We start from the raw sequence: 14,445 nt of genomic DNA on the forward strand, positions 1-14,445 counted from the left end.
GAAAAGCTAAAGTAGAGTATGGAAGTCAAACTCTGCCCTTAGTGGGCAGAGGTTGACTTCCGTACTTTCATTTCAATTTTCCTTTTCACTCTGAGCTCACACAGCACCCCATAAGAAGTTTCACTTCAAAAAATAACAACAACTACTGCCAGAAAATAAAACTGAATCCTTTAATCACTTGTAGTGCTTTGGCTTAATCGCCTTCAAGGAGTAAAGTACAAATGCCTATAATATATAGCCAAGCATATTAAAACCTTAACAACCATAATTATTTAACATAAGTAATTAATAAGATATTTCCAATTGCATTCATTGTTTACCCCCCTCCCCTCGCTACCAAAGTGTTATAACTCAAAATTTACAAAGCTTCCTTATACAACAGTTTATCTTTAAGGGTAGTATGTTCACCCAATTCATCATCACTTGTTCCAGAACACAACCTTTTAACAAAACTGAATCTCCCTGCTGATACAATTGGAAGTGCACAGCCAAAGGGCTTTCCAAGCATCCCTTTTTAATGTCTCTAATATGTTCCTGACACCTTAAAAGCCATATGGCTTTCCCCCAACATAAAATAAATTACATAGGTACTTTATTTTTATTTATTATTTATTTTACATTTGTTTACCTGGAAAGTCAAACTGGAAAAAAGATTTTCAGTGGAGGCCTGGGGAGAAAAGCTCCACATATACAGATTGCACAAAACTTATACAAGAAATTATACAACAAATATACAAGTTATATAGTACACAAGAAATTACATTCTATGCTATTATAGCTAACATTTGTATTATACAATCATCTGATATAATTCTTTATTGTAATGTAGACCTTGTAGTTTCTCAAAGTAAGCTGAGGAAGGGTTTGTAGGGAGGAAATTGGATAGAAAAATATGAAGTTAGAGATTATCTAGACATGAGATACAGCATATGAGGTGGACAGGGAAGAAGAAAAATCATGACCAGAAACTACTAAAACTTGTTATCCTGGAGTAGTACAGGAGCAAAGCCAGGCGTCATTAAGATCATTTTTAAGAGTCTTTTTGAATTGGTTTGTATTTGTGTTGGTTGGTATTTGTGTACTTCAAAACATAAATTATTCCCTCAGTATTACATGTTAACTCTTTAAGGGGATTAAATTTAACATTATTACTCTTAGGAAACCAATTTACAATTTGATTACATACTGAACATTTACCACAGTGAAAAGCACATTTTTAGAAAAAAAGTTGCTTAGGAATACTAACTGGAAAAATTAAATTACTATGGACTACCATATCAGCTAAACTATGGCCCCTCTTGCAAGAAATACAAGGATTATGGATTATCATAGATAGCCCCCTCTTTTTAAACAACATTGGCCAATAATATCGCAAAAGCCCAGCAATTTGCTCACTAAGAATATTATAATGTACTTTTCCATTATCGGGGCAACAGTTTAAATCGGTAGCTGGTGGTTGAAGTCATTGCACAGCTGCTTATTTTATGTGTTATACTTGTGTACTGTAAGCTAAACCATCCCTAGTAATAAATTGGGAAAAATTGCATCTTTTTAATTTGTTAAATAAAAGAAACACTCCTGCACATTAATAACGCTTTCGTATGCATTAAAAAAAAAAAAACACTTCAGGGCTAACAGCTGTGCGAGAATTCCAACTGCCAGTTACTGCTTTTTAAAGTCTCCTTTGCATGTTTTAAAGCCTTACATTACAATGAGATAAAAGGAATGCTAGTTCCTATTACAAATTGTATAAATAAAAAACACAGAAAAGATATCCAGCTCCTGTCAATCCCCTTGCAAACCACATATTCCATCTCTAAAAATGCTCAAAAAAAAGGCTTACATTATGGAGAACTGAGTGGGTGCTAGTCCATATTAAAAATGTTTTTAAAATATAAAAAACAGCACAGATAAGTGATGCGGCTAATGTCAATCCCCCTTACAGTAAATATTGCCAGCAAACCAAATCTTCCATGCTAATATTATATCATTGTTATAGGTATGTATAAACACTAGGTAGGACTGAGTTCTCACTTATTATTTTCAAAGCTTGCCTAAATTTTTAAATTGTAGGGTATGTCACTATGGTTTCACTTACATAACTTTTATTAGGATACCTGACACTTGAATCCTACTGAGATCTGGTTGGGCAAGAGACATAGGGAAACTAACAGCTGTGAGAGAATAAGTAGCGCTAGCTACTTGGTTTAAAGTGTTGCCTTGACAACGGTAACAACCTTGTTTTCAAGTCAATATTTACTAAGTGAGCACCTATCAGTGCAATAGTGCATTTATGCATATACTTATTTACCATTCTAAGTTGTACATTTTAAAATGTTTTCAGTTCCTAGATAGAAAGGAATGTGGAAAAGTAGTAAAAGTAAACGTTGTTTTACCTATAATATTTGCCACGTGCTTGGAATTCAATCATATCAGCTGATGATGTGTCTTTTCACAGATAGGACTGTCAAACTTACACTTGTTATTTTCCGCATATCATGGATTATACTATCTGGCAAATACCAAAGGACGAAGACTTGGCAATTCAGTTTTCACAGGAGAAAGGAATTCTCCATAATGAAAGATTTTGTTCAAACAGACACATTATGGAGTTATGTGTCAGTAGTAAGGAAGCACCCAAATGGCATTGTACACAACGTGGATGCTTCGAGAAAAAGGGTTTGCGATGTCAGAACTGGTTTGAGAGGTCATGCATCCCTTTCCTTACTGCTGTCAGATTTATATACTTTTGGTGTCAGGAATGGACATCTGTGGACTTTTGTGAGCTACAGTTACACATGAATCATAACACTACTGTAGAATGGATCAATTATATGCGGGAAGTGTGTGCTACTGCTTTACTTTCGCAGCCTTCTATAAAAATCGGAGGATTAAACAAAATGTTGAAGTAGATGAAAGTCTTTTTACTAGGAGGAAAAAGCAACGTTGGTCGTGTTCTTCCTCAACAGTGAGTTTTTGGAGGATTGTGCTTTCTGGTGACTGTCCCTGACCGCTCAGCCCAAACCTTACTGTTTGTCATCCAGAACAACATAGAGGAAGGTAGTATCATTTACTCAGACTGCTGAAAAGCTTACAAGAGTGATGAATTAAGGGATGCTGGATATGAACATTTTACTGCGAACCACAAGTATAATTTTGTAGATCCGGATAGTGGATGTCATACACAAACTGTGAATGATTATGGGGAAGTGCGAAATGGTGGAATAAAAGGCATTGGGGCAGTGCTAAACATCACCTAGATTCTTATTTGGCAGAATTTATGTGGAGATGTGCCAATCCTAAGAATTCCCTTTTTTCAGGTGTGTTGAAAGACATTTCAACTTTTATGCCTCCTGCATAAGTGTTAATTACTGTGTTTTGATCCATATCTATTGTATAAGATATTTAATAAAACTCCAAACTCACTTCCTAATATTTAAAATGTTGTGTGCTATCTTTCTTTTACTTTTGAAGTACTTGTGATGCAATGTTACTTTAATTTCTTAAGTATTACATACATGACAATGAGAACCACTATCGCTTGTTTAACTCACATACATTTCTTGTACTTTTCAAACGGAAACCACTTCAGGGCTAACAGCTGTGCGAGGATTCCGAGCACCAGCTGCCAGATTTTTATTGCTTACATTAGGGACAGATTAGGTGGTGGTAATCAATATTACAATTTGAACTGACAAAATAAAAAAAGAAAAGTAATGCAAGTCATGTTAATCTCCCTGTATAATACTTTCTGCCAGCAAAACACAGCTTCCATCAATAAACTGCCAGTATTCCTATCATCTGACGAAATAGGGTATGTTTTCATGGATAATATTTCAAAAAGGAGATGTGACATCTGAATGTTACACAGATGTGGTTCGCAAAAGATGCAAGAGACATGACAAGAGACAGGATTCTGAGCACAACTACCGCGTTTCAGTAGTTGCCCCGATAACAGAAAAGTGCCAATTATAAATGGTGATGAAATAAATATCTCTTTTCTGATGATTCACATTATATTCATCACCATTCAAAACAACAGCAAAATCATACTTAGTAGGTATAAAAACGTCTATTTCACAGATATCATTGCAAACAAAAAATGTTCCTTTTTCTTCATCTGACATTTACTACCATTACCATTAAAGATAACCACATCATCATCATCATTATTATTACACTTCAATATAACTTTCTGGAGGAAGTCCATAGTTTCTGCTATAACCCCTATTAATAAACATCTCAACTGCCTGTTCAACTTTCTTGTAAAAATCACACTCCTGACTACAAAGTTTATTAAGATGCAAAAACTCACCATAATATAATGAGGAAATAAGATGGGGGGGGGGGTGATAGCTTTTCCCATGTAAATACAACCCCTTTCCCTTAACTTTCTATGAAGAGAAATAAAAACTCTTCCACTATCTGAACCTTTTAAATTAAGGTTAAAAAAGGACATCTGTTTACCAAACTACAGGCCAGCAAATATAAAGTTAAATCCATTTGTTTGTAAACCTGGACAAGTCTATGAACATATCTTGACCCCTCCCTTACAAATAAAAATGAAATCATCAATGTAATGAAAATAACTGACCACAAGTTCCTTAAAAAAACACCTGCTGATATAAATACTCTAACTTAAACATAGCAGAGTTATACTGGCATAAATGGCAGCAAAAGGTGCTCCCATTGCTGTACCCTGAATTTGATGAAAAATCTCATTATTAAAAATAAAAAATATATATTTCAAGACAAAACTAAACAATTTGTATAATATAATTAGAAAGAGGATTGTTTCCTAAAACTAATACAAATACTGTATACCATGTGAATGCTGAATATTAGTGTATAATCTTTTGACATCAAACGTCATCCAGTACATATCAACATCCCATTTCAACTCTGAAATCTTATCTAAAAAATCCTGGGTATCCCTAATGTAAGATGGAATTTTCTTAAAGTAAGAAAAAAGATACTTGTGCAAGAAAACTCCAATATTATGAAGAAAGTATTTGTAGGCAAACACTACAGGACGCCCTGTGAGATTGTCTAAACCTTTATGGACTTTTGCTAAACAGTAAAACATAGCTAAACAGTACTCACAAATACCAATTTTCTTATCTATATTATTTTTGGTACAATACCCCAATCTATGTCCCTTACATAGTAATATTTAATATTGTTTACAGGCTTCATTATAACATTCAATATCACACTTTTCATATACATGATTGTCATTAAGATGGCTGTAGCACATTTTATCATACTGTTTCTAATTCATAACTACAATATTATCCCCTTTGTCAGAAGGTTTTATGACTAATTCCTGGTTGTTACACAAGTTCAAAGCTTGCCATTGATCCATAGTTAAATTATAACATATTTTATGCTTTCTTTTAATAAAATTAGCAAACAAACTTTCAACTGAATATCCACAAGCTGTTGAAAAATGTTGCATACATTCATTAGTAAAAGAAGGTATATATGTACTTTTAACCTTTACCTTCATTGTATCTAAGAAAATATAGGTATTTGACTGAATGTTATTAAAATCAGACTCATCAGACACACAAGAGAAAAAACTACCATTAGAACTTATTTCAGTGTTATACAAATTATTATCAACTTTGATCTTATTCCAAAAATAATATGCAAGATGCAATTTCCGAACCAAATGGGAAACTTCACATTTCAAAACATGCAAGCAACGTAAAACTAACAGGATATATTTTAATCCCAAATTTAACACTGATAAAGCTGTTAACAATACTTCACCAACGGACAAATTCAAAACCAAGGAAGCAGGATTGCAATTAAATTTACAGCTATTATCAATAACATTATTGCCATCTATATTTTTTTTTTATTTTGTTTAGACTGTCCTTCCACAGTGCTGGTTTGTCTATAACCACTTCTTCCTCTTTTCTTGTTGTTCGTCGACTGATATCCTCTATTTGGAGCCCTTTGAAATTATTCATCATGTAAAACTGTCTCTTGCACTGCTAGAAGAGATGGAAAGACTCCCCATCTCTGTCCCAATCTTTAAGTGCCCCCATATCCTCAGAGGAAGTAAATGAGACAATTAACGGCTTTTCATGAGGTGATAACATCTGCTGCCCATGAAAAGTTTAATTTGAATTCCAACAAAAAAGCTTTAGCATTACTATAGTCCCATAAGCATTAGACTAGTTTTAACTTATTCTTTTTTCTTTCAATTAAGTCCAGCTCATAGGACTTACGTTTTTCATTAATCTCCATAAACACAAAGTAAAAACTAGAAAGGCTAAGATGTATGGTCAACTCAGAACAGAGAACTAATGCCTGTTCTTTCATTTTACTCTGTTGGGCCATGTCCATCCTGACTAATACCTTGACCCATTCCAAAGAACAACGGTGGGCAGCTGCAATCCACCTAGTTCTAAAACCTTTATCCTCTTCACTTTCTGGGTCAAATGGAGTACTGGGGCTTTTAAAGGCTCCAAGCCTCCTAGGTGCAACATATAGCTCCAAATACATTTTAAGACTTAATATACTGAAATGGGTGTTTGTTTCTTTAAAAAGCTAAATTTCCGGTTTACTGCATACCTCTTGTAGTTCAGCAGAAAATGTAGCAGCATTACAAACATCCACCAAAGAAAAACTATTATCTGTAATATTTCTCTCTTCAACATGATTTTCTCAAAATCTAGTGGGCACATCTCCATTTCTAGTAAAACGATCATCAGTATCTGCATGAGAAATGTATTGTTCCATAGTAAGTTGGGATGCATCAAGAACCTCATCTCGAAAGATTTGAGGCAAATTAGATGAAGGGTCTGTGGCCATGAATAAAAAAATACCAATCCCACATAAGAACAAATAAAAAATAACAACAACCACAGCCAGAAAATCAAATCAAATCCTTAATCACCTTCAAAGAGTAAAATACAAAGTACAAATGCCCATAATATATAGTCAAGCATATTAAAATCTAAACTGGGTGGGAGGATGACAAAATGGTTAAGGTGTTTACCTTAAAGACACAAGGTGCAGGGTTTGATTCTCACATGGGGTAATTGGCTAGACTTCAAATGGTCCAAAAGGACAGTTAGCCTAGTACTAACCTATGAACCTATAAACAAGTAAAATTACTTAACATAATTGCTAAGAAATTTCCAGTTGCACTCATTGTTTACCCCCCCCCCCCCGTACCAAAGTGTTATACTTCAGAATGTACAAAGCTTCCTTATATAACAGTTTATCTTTAAGGGTAGTATGTTCACTCAATTTCATCATCACTTGTTCCAGAACACAACCTTTTGACAAAACTGAATCACTCTGATGGTAAAATGTAAAGTGCATAGCCAAAGGACTTTCCAAGCATCCCTTTTTAATGTCTCTAATATTTTGTGAAACCTTGTCTTAAAAGCCCTTTGGCTTTCCCCCACATAAATTGAATTACATGGGCACTTCAAAACATAAATTATTCCCTCAAGTATTACATGTAAATTCTTTAATGGGTTAAATTTAACATTATTAATGTTAGGAAAACAATTTACAATTTGATTACATATTGAACATTTACCACACTGAAAAGTACTTTTTTTAGAAAAAAAGTTGGTTAGGAATACTACTAACTGGAAAAATGAAATTACTCTAGACTACTGTATCTGCCAGACTAAGGTCTCTCTTATAAGAAATACAAGGATTAGGGTTAATCATACAAACCAACTCCCTGTTTTTAAAAAACATTGGCCAATAATATCCCAAATGCCCAGCAATTTGCTCACTAAGAACATTATAAATGGTGACAAAATATCTATCTGTTTTCTTACTATTCCCATTATATTAATTACCATGCAAAACACTAGCAAAATCATACCTAGGTGTAAAAACATCTATTTCACAGATATCATTACAACCAAAAAATGTTCCTTTTTCTTCATCTGACATTTACTACCATTACCATTAAAGATAACCTCATTATTATTATATTTCAATATAACTTTTTGGAGGGAGTCCATAACATTCTCTCTGCTATAACTCCTATTAATAAACATCTCAACTGTCTGTTGATGTTTCTTGTAAAAATCACAATCCCGACTACAAAGTTTATTAAGACACAAAAACTCACCATAAGGTAATGAGAAGATAAGATGGGGGTGTGACACCTTTTCCCACGTAAATACAACCCCCCTTCCCCTTTCTATGAATAGAAGTAAAAATTCTTCCACAGTCTGAACCCTTTAAATTAATGTCCAGAAAGGACACCTGTTTACCAAACTACATGCCATCAAATATAACGTTAAACATATTCTTTTGTAAATCCTGGACAAATTTATGAACCATATATTGACCCTCCCTACAAATAAAAATTAAATCATCAATATAACGAAAGTAACTTACCAAATGTTCCTTAAAAAACATCTGCTGATACAAATACTCTAAGTCAAACATAGCCATGGTTATATTAGTATACATGGGGGCAAGAGGCACCTCCATTGTTGTACCCTGAATTTGATAAAAAATCTCCTTACTAAAAATAAAAATATAAAAAATAATTAAAAATATATATTTTCAAGACAAAACTGAACATAAGACACATAAAACCTCTAACGCAGACAAGACAAGAGGAATGGGTGTAGGTTCTGGAAACGCCTTCTATAACAACTCATAGTATTTTTTGAGTGACTGAGAAACTCAATAATCTCCTACTAAAAACTCTGAGACATTCTAGCAATAGTCTTAGAGAAAAAGAAACCCAAACACTGGGACATTTTAGCAATAGTCTTACAGAAAGAGAAACCCACACAGGGAGAATCAGAAACAGAGCTCTACTCTGAGTCTGAATCAGAAATCTAAGGACAACCCTGAACCATCCCTGCATCTTCTTGTTCAGATTCACAATCTTGAATCTGTTCAGGAACTGATAAAGTAATGATTTCTCAAGACATCATCTCTAGAATAATCACTTTTAATATTACACCTTGTCCGTTATCAGATCACAATGTATTAATTTTAAAGATATATACAGGTTTTAAAAGATTGCCATTTGTTTACAGGATTCTAACATATACTACTAATATGAAAGATTATAAAACATGGCTACGTAATGAAACAATTGTTTTGCTTTTTAAAAATAATCCTGTCTCTAACTTAGTTATGGTTTGGGATTCTTTTACAGCTTATATGTATGTTCAAACAATAGCATAGTCTAAACGCAAACTAAAAGAGTGGAATAGGGAAATATTGAATATATAAGAAAACTGAAGAAAATAAGTTATGAATCAATGAGGAGGAGATAAAAGTCCTTAATAAAAAAATATGAGTCGCTATATCATAAAACTGAATTAGTTTAAAAAAAAAAATAAAAATAGCGTCTTACTCTAGATCTCCTAAACATTTAAAAAACATTACAAAAAGAATTAAATTCCAGGCAAATAATATTAAAGAATTAAGAAAAGTACAGTTTTGTACCTACTATAAATGTAGATGTTCGAAGATCCACATTGCTGCAGTCCTAACACTTGGGTAGTCCGCTGTCCCAGTCGGCCCGAATACCAAAGTATAAGGCTGACGTCGGTCAGGGCGCATTAGTCTGACGTCAGGACGTCAGGGTACAAATGTGCATGACCGACGTCATATCCTCAGTCTTTTCTTGCCCCAGATGTCAGAAGACCCTAAAAAGATAAGGCCAAAACCAAAAAACACCAAACACTCCTGTACCAAATATATATATATACAATATATATAATTTACAAAAGTACAACCCCACCCACACAACCACCCCTAAACACAGAGGGGAAGGAGGGAGGGTAAATTGGACTGCAGCAATGTGGATCTTCGAACATCTACATTTATGGTAGGTACAAAACTGTACTATGTTCTTCATCCCACATTGCTGCAGTCCTAACACTTGGGTAGAATCCCAAAGCAGAGGTAAGGGAGGCTGGCAAATCATAAAGAAGCTGGAGCTGTCAACATGCCCTGCAAAATAGCCGTGGCAAAACCAGCCCTAGATTTAGAGTAGAGAGGAAGGTGGTAATGCTTAGAGAAAGTATGCACTGAACTCCAAGTAGCTGCCTCCAAAATATCCTTAGTTGCCACCCCCCTTAGAAATGCTGTTGAAGTGACAGTAGCCCTAGTGGAATGAGGCCTGATCCCAGCTGGAATCTCCTTGCCATGATGGGAATAACAAAATGCAATGCAAAACCCAATCCACTTAGAAATAGTTTGTTTTGACACAGGCTTGCCCTGAGAACTCAAAGCAAAAGAAACAAACAACTGCTGAGACTGCCTAAAATCCTTAGTCCTGCTTAAATAATAACGCAACTGCCTGTGTACATCTAAAGTGTGCAAAATCTTTTCCCCTTATTTTGGGGATCTGCATAAAAAGTGGGCAAATGAATAGTTTGGTTTAAAGCCACACTAGAGACCACCTTAGGCATAAAGGAAGGATTAGTACGTAATGATACCCTATCCTTATGGAAAATCAAAAAAGGCTCAACCGCCATAAGGGCCTGCAATTCAGAAACCCTTCTTGCAGAAGTAATGGCCAACAAAAAGCAGTCTTCCATGACAAGTATTTCAATTCAGCAGTAGCGAGGCTCAAAAGGTTGTAGAGTAAGTTTCTCCAACACAAAATTGAGGTCCCAAGCAGGAGTAGGAGCTCTACGTGGGGGTCTTATATTCTTTGCCCCTCTAAGAAATTGCTTAAACAAAGGATGAGAAAACAATGGTGGATCACAATCATAGTGAGCTGAAATTGCTGCAGCATGAATCTTAATGGAAGAGAAAGACAAACCTTTGTCCAATAACTCAGTAAGATATTGAAGAGCCACACTCAAATTTGGCTCAGAAACATTCAAATCCTTTGCTGCACACCAAAATAAAAATCTCTTCCATTTTGCTGCGTACACTTTCCTTGTACTAGGTCTTCTGGCTTCCATAATCACATTCAAAACTTGTTGAGGAAGCTGAGACCTGCTATGGTTCAAAACAGAATATGCCAGGCTGATAGATGAAGAGAGTGAAGCTTGACATTGAGTAGATGCCCGTCCTTTTGAGACAATAGGTGTGGAATCAAAGGTAAGGGCCATGGAGGCTTCCTTACCAGACTCCTCAGCAATGGGTACCAGTGCTGCCGAGGCCAATCTGGAGCTATTAAAATCATCCTTGGCTTGTCCTGTCTGACCTTTAGGAGTACCTTTGGGAGGAGAGGCAGAGGTGGAAAGGCATACACATGAAGATTTTCCCAACTGAAAGAAAGAGCATCCACTTTCCAGGCTGTGTGATGAAACCTTTTCGTGCAAAACTTTGGCAGCTGGTGGTTTAGTGGAGAAGCGAACAGATCTATGTCTGGAGTTCCCCAGGACACTGTCAATGTCTGAAATACATGAAGATCCAGTTTCCACTCGTGGGGATCCATGATTTGCCTGCTTAACACATCTGCTAAGGAGTTCTGTGCTCCTGGTAGAAACCTTGCTTGAAGATTCAGTTGCAAGCTTAACGCAGTCTCCCACAAAATCATTGCTTGCCTGCATAGAGGATAAGAATGTGTTCCCCCTTGTTTGTTGATGTACCACATGACAGTTGTGTTGTCTGTTAGAATCAACACCTGCCCTGGAAGAAATAAATCCTTGAAAGCCAGTAATGCAAACTGGACTGCTAACATCTCCTTCATGTTGATATGTAGATGCTGCAGTCTGGCAGGCCACTTGTCTTGTATCCACTTTCCATTCAGATGAGCTCCCCAAGCTGTGTCTGAGGCATCTGTCGTTAGAATCTGACTCGCCTCTGGCCGGGTCACAGAGAGTCCCTTGTTTAGGTGACATTCCTGAGCCCACCACAAAAATTCCTTTTGAATGCAAGGTATTATTTGAATGACAGTGTCCAAATCCTGGCAGTGCTGTGTCCATACATTTTGAGATACCATTGTAGCTTCCTCATATGCAGTTTGGCATTGGGAAGTACCAGAATACAAGATGCCATGAACCCTAAGGCTTGAAGGACTGTCCTTGCAGTCAGCCCGGACTGATGAGACAGTTGATGGAAGTAAAGAGAAAGATTCTTTTGTTTGTCCGGGGTTAAAAGGCCATCTGGGATGCTGTATTCAGTCTCACGCCCAGAAAGCACATGTCTTGAGAGGGTACTAGACTGGACTTTATTTCGTTCACAGAATACCCTAGGCATCTTAGCACTGCTATCACATATTCCAAATGCTGAAGAAGCACGTCCTTTCCTTGAGCCAGAAGCAGGCAGTCGTCCAAATAAGGATAGATTTGTATTCCTTTTAGCCTGAAGAAAGCTATCACTGGAGCCAGAACCTTTGTGAATACTCTGGGCGCAGTAGATAAGCCAAAGGGCAATGCAGAGAACTGATAATGAGAATTCCCAGCTCGAAAACGCAGATACTTTCTGCAAATTAGTCTGATAGGAACATGAAGGTAAGCTTCCTTGAGATCCAAAGTTACCATCCAGTGATCTTTGCCCAGCATAGGTAAAAGCTGTTGTAACGTCAACATTTTGAACTTGGGAATGTCCAGATAAGTGTTGAGGATAGACAGATCCAAAATTGGTCTCCACGTGTCCCCCTTTTTTGGTACTAGGAACAGGCGAGAATAAAATCCTAGGCCCCTTTCTGGCACAGGAACCGGCTGAATGGCCCCTATTTGGAGCAACAGAGAAATTTGCCTGTGAGCCTCTTTCCTTTGCTGAGGAGGAATGTCTGGCATGCCTTTGAAAGGAGGCAAGGTATGGAAATAAAACCTGTAACCATGGTGAATGATATCCAATACCCATCTGTCTTGGGTAATTAAACTCCAGTTTTCTTTGAAGAGTGCCAACCTTCCTCCCAAAGGTGCTGCCAGACGAGAAGATTCTGGCAGCTGAAAAGGCAGGTCATTGGGTCTGTTTACGAAAGGACTGACCCCTGCCCTCACCAGAAGACTGAGCAGGTGAACTCCTGTTCTAGGCCTAAAAGAACCTTGAGCTCTGCCCCTACCACGCCTAGACCTACCCCTAGACTGGGAATCATAAGCAGGATATGTCCACCCCTTGGTAGGCCAATTTCTACTAAACTTCGGAGGCTGAACCTGCAAAAAATCTTTAACTGTCTGCATAGACTTAGCCTTGTCTTCCATTTTCTTTAGAACTGCTTCCACAGGCGAACCAAACAACACATCAGATTGTAAAGGAGCATCTAAAATCCTTGTCTTCACATGCTCAGCTAAATTCTGATCCCTCAGCCAGGCGTGCCTGCGAAGAACCGAACCAGTGGCAGCCACTCTCGAAGAGGCCTGCACAGCATCAAAACCACATTGCAAAGAATGCTTACCCACCTGTTCAGAAACATGAACTAAATCCTGCAACTCTTTACACTCAATACCTTCCGCCAAAGCATCTACCTTAGACTTTAATTGTGAAAGGAGATAATTTTGATATTTCAACATGTGAAACTGGCAATTCAAAGCTCTCATGGCCAAAGTGGAAGAAGTATACACTTTCTTTCCCCATCTATCCAAAGCCCTTGCCTCTTTATCCGGAGGAACAGGATTTTTAACAACAGAAGCCTTAACACCTTTAGGCCCCTGTGAAACAGTTTCTGGGTCTGCCCTAGGACTCTTAAAAGATACTTATGAGCTTCAGGCACCCTATAATATCTATCCGGTTTAACTGGAGCAGGAGGCAAAGAATCAGGGTTCAGAGAAGCCTCTGCAAAACATCCTCCACCACATCTAGAACAGGAGGTATAGCTAAAGGCCTATGCTGGGGTAGAAACAAAATTCCCTAAGCCTTTTCCTGGAATCAGAGAAATCCTGACCTTCCCATTTAAAATGCTCCCTCATGGAATGAAGAGTCTCTGAAAATGAAAAATCCTCAGGAGGAGAAGCAGAAGGAGTAGAATCATCCACATCAGAATCAGAGTAAGGGGAATACTCCTGCAAGTCTTCAGCCGAAGACTCAGAAGCATCCGAACACTGCTCAAAACTCCCAAGCTCAGGTTCCACCCTAGGCCTCTTATCAGGAGGAGGCATAGAACCTCTAATCATTGTAATCAAATCTTCTGCCATCTTAAGCATATGCTTCTTAGGTACAGACCCTGAAGAACTAGGGGTAACACCTGAAACAAAACTTGGCCTGCCCCTGGGAGAAGCCTTGGAAACAGCAGGGGAGGGCCTAACCACCTTAGGAAGGGAGGGAAGAACAGCTACCTGAGAAGCCCCTTCCGCCTGGCCTACCTCCTGAGAGGTCACATCTTGTAGTAATAAAGTCTCTCCCTGGGATTCCAAAGAAATTTCTGGCTGAACCTCTGGCTCCACCGAGCCCTCTAAAGAACCGACGTCCGGTACGGACGGTTCTTCCAGCCTAGGCTTTGCTGTTTTGTCCTTGCGCTTTTTAGACGAAGCGGGCGTCGGAGCATCCGACGGCATTTTATAATTACACCGCTTCCCAAAAACTAACCTG

Source organism: Protopterus annectens, chromosome 5.part0 (assembly GCF_019279795.1).
Source record: "Protopterus annectens isolate FY-2018-M chromosome 5.part0, PAN1.0, whole genome shotgun sequence".
Taxonomy (NCBI): domain Eukaryota; kingdom Metazoa; phylum Chordata; order Ceratodontiformes; family Protopteridae; genus Protopterus; species Protopterus annectens.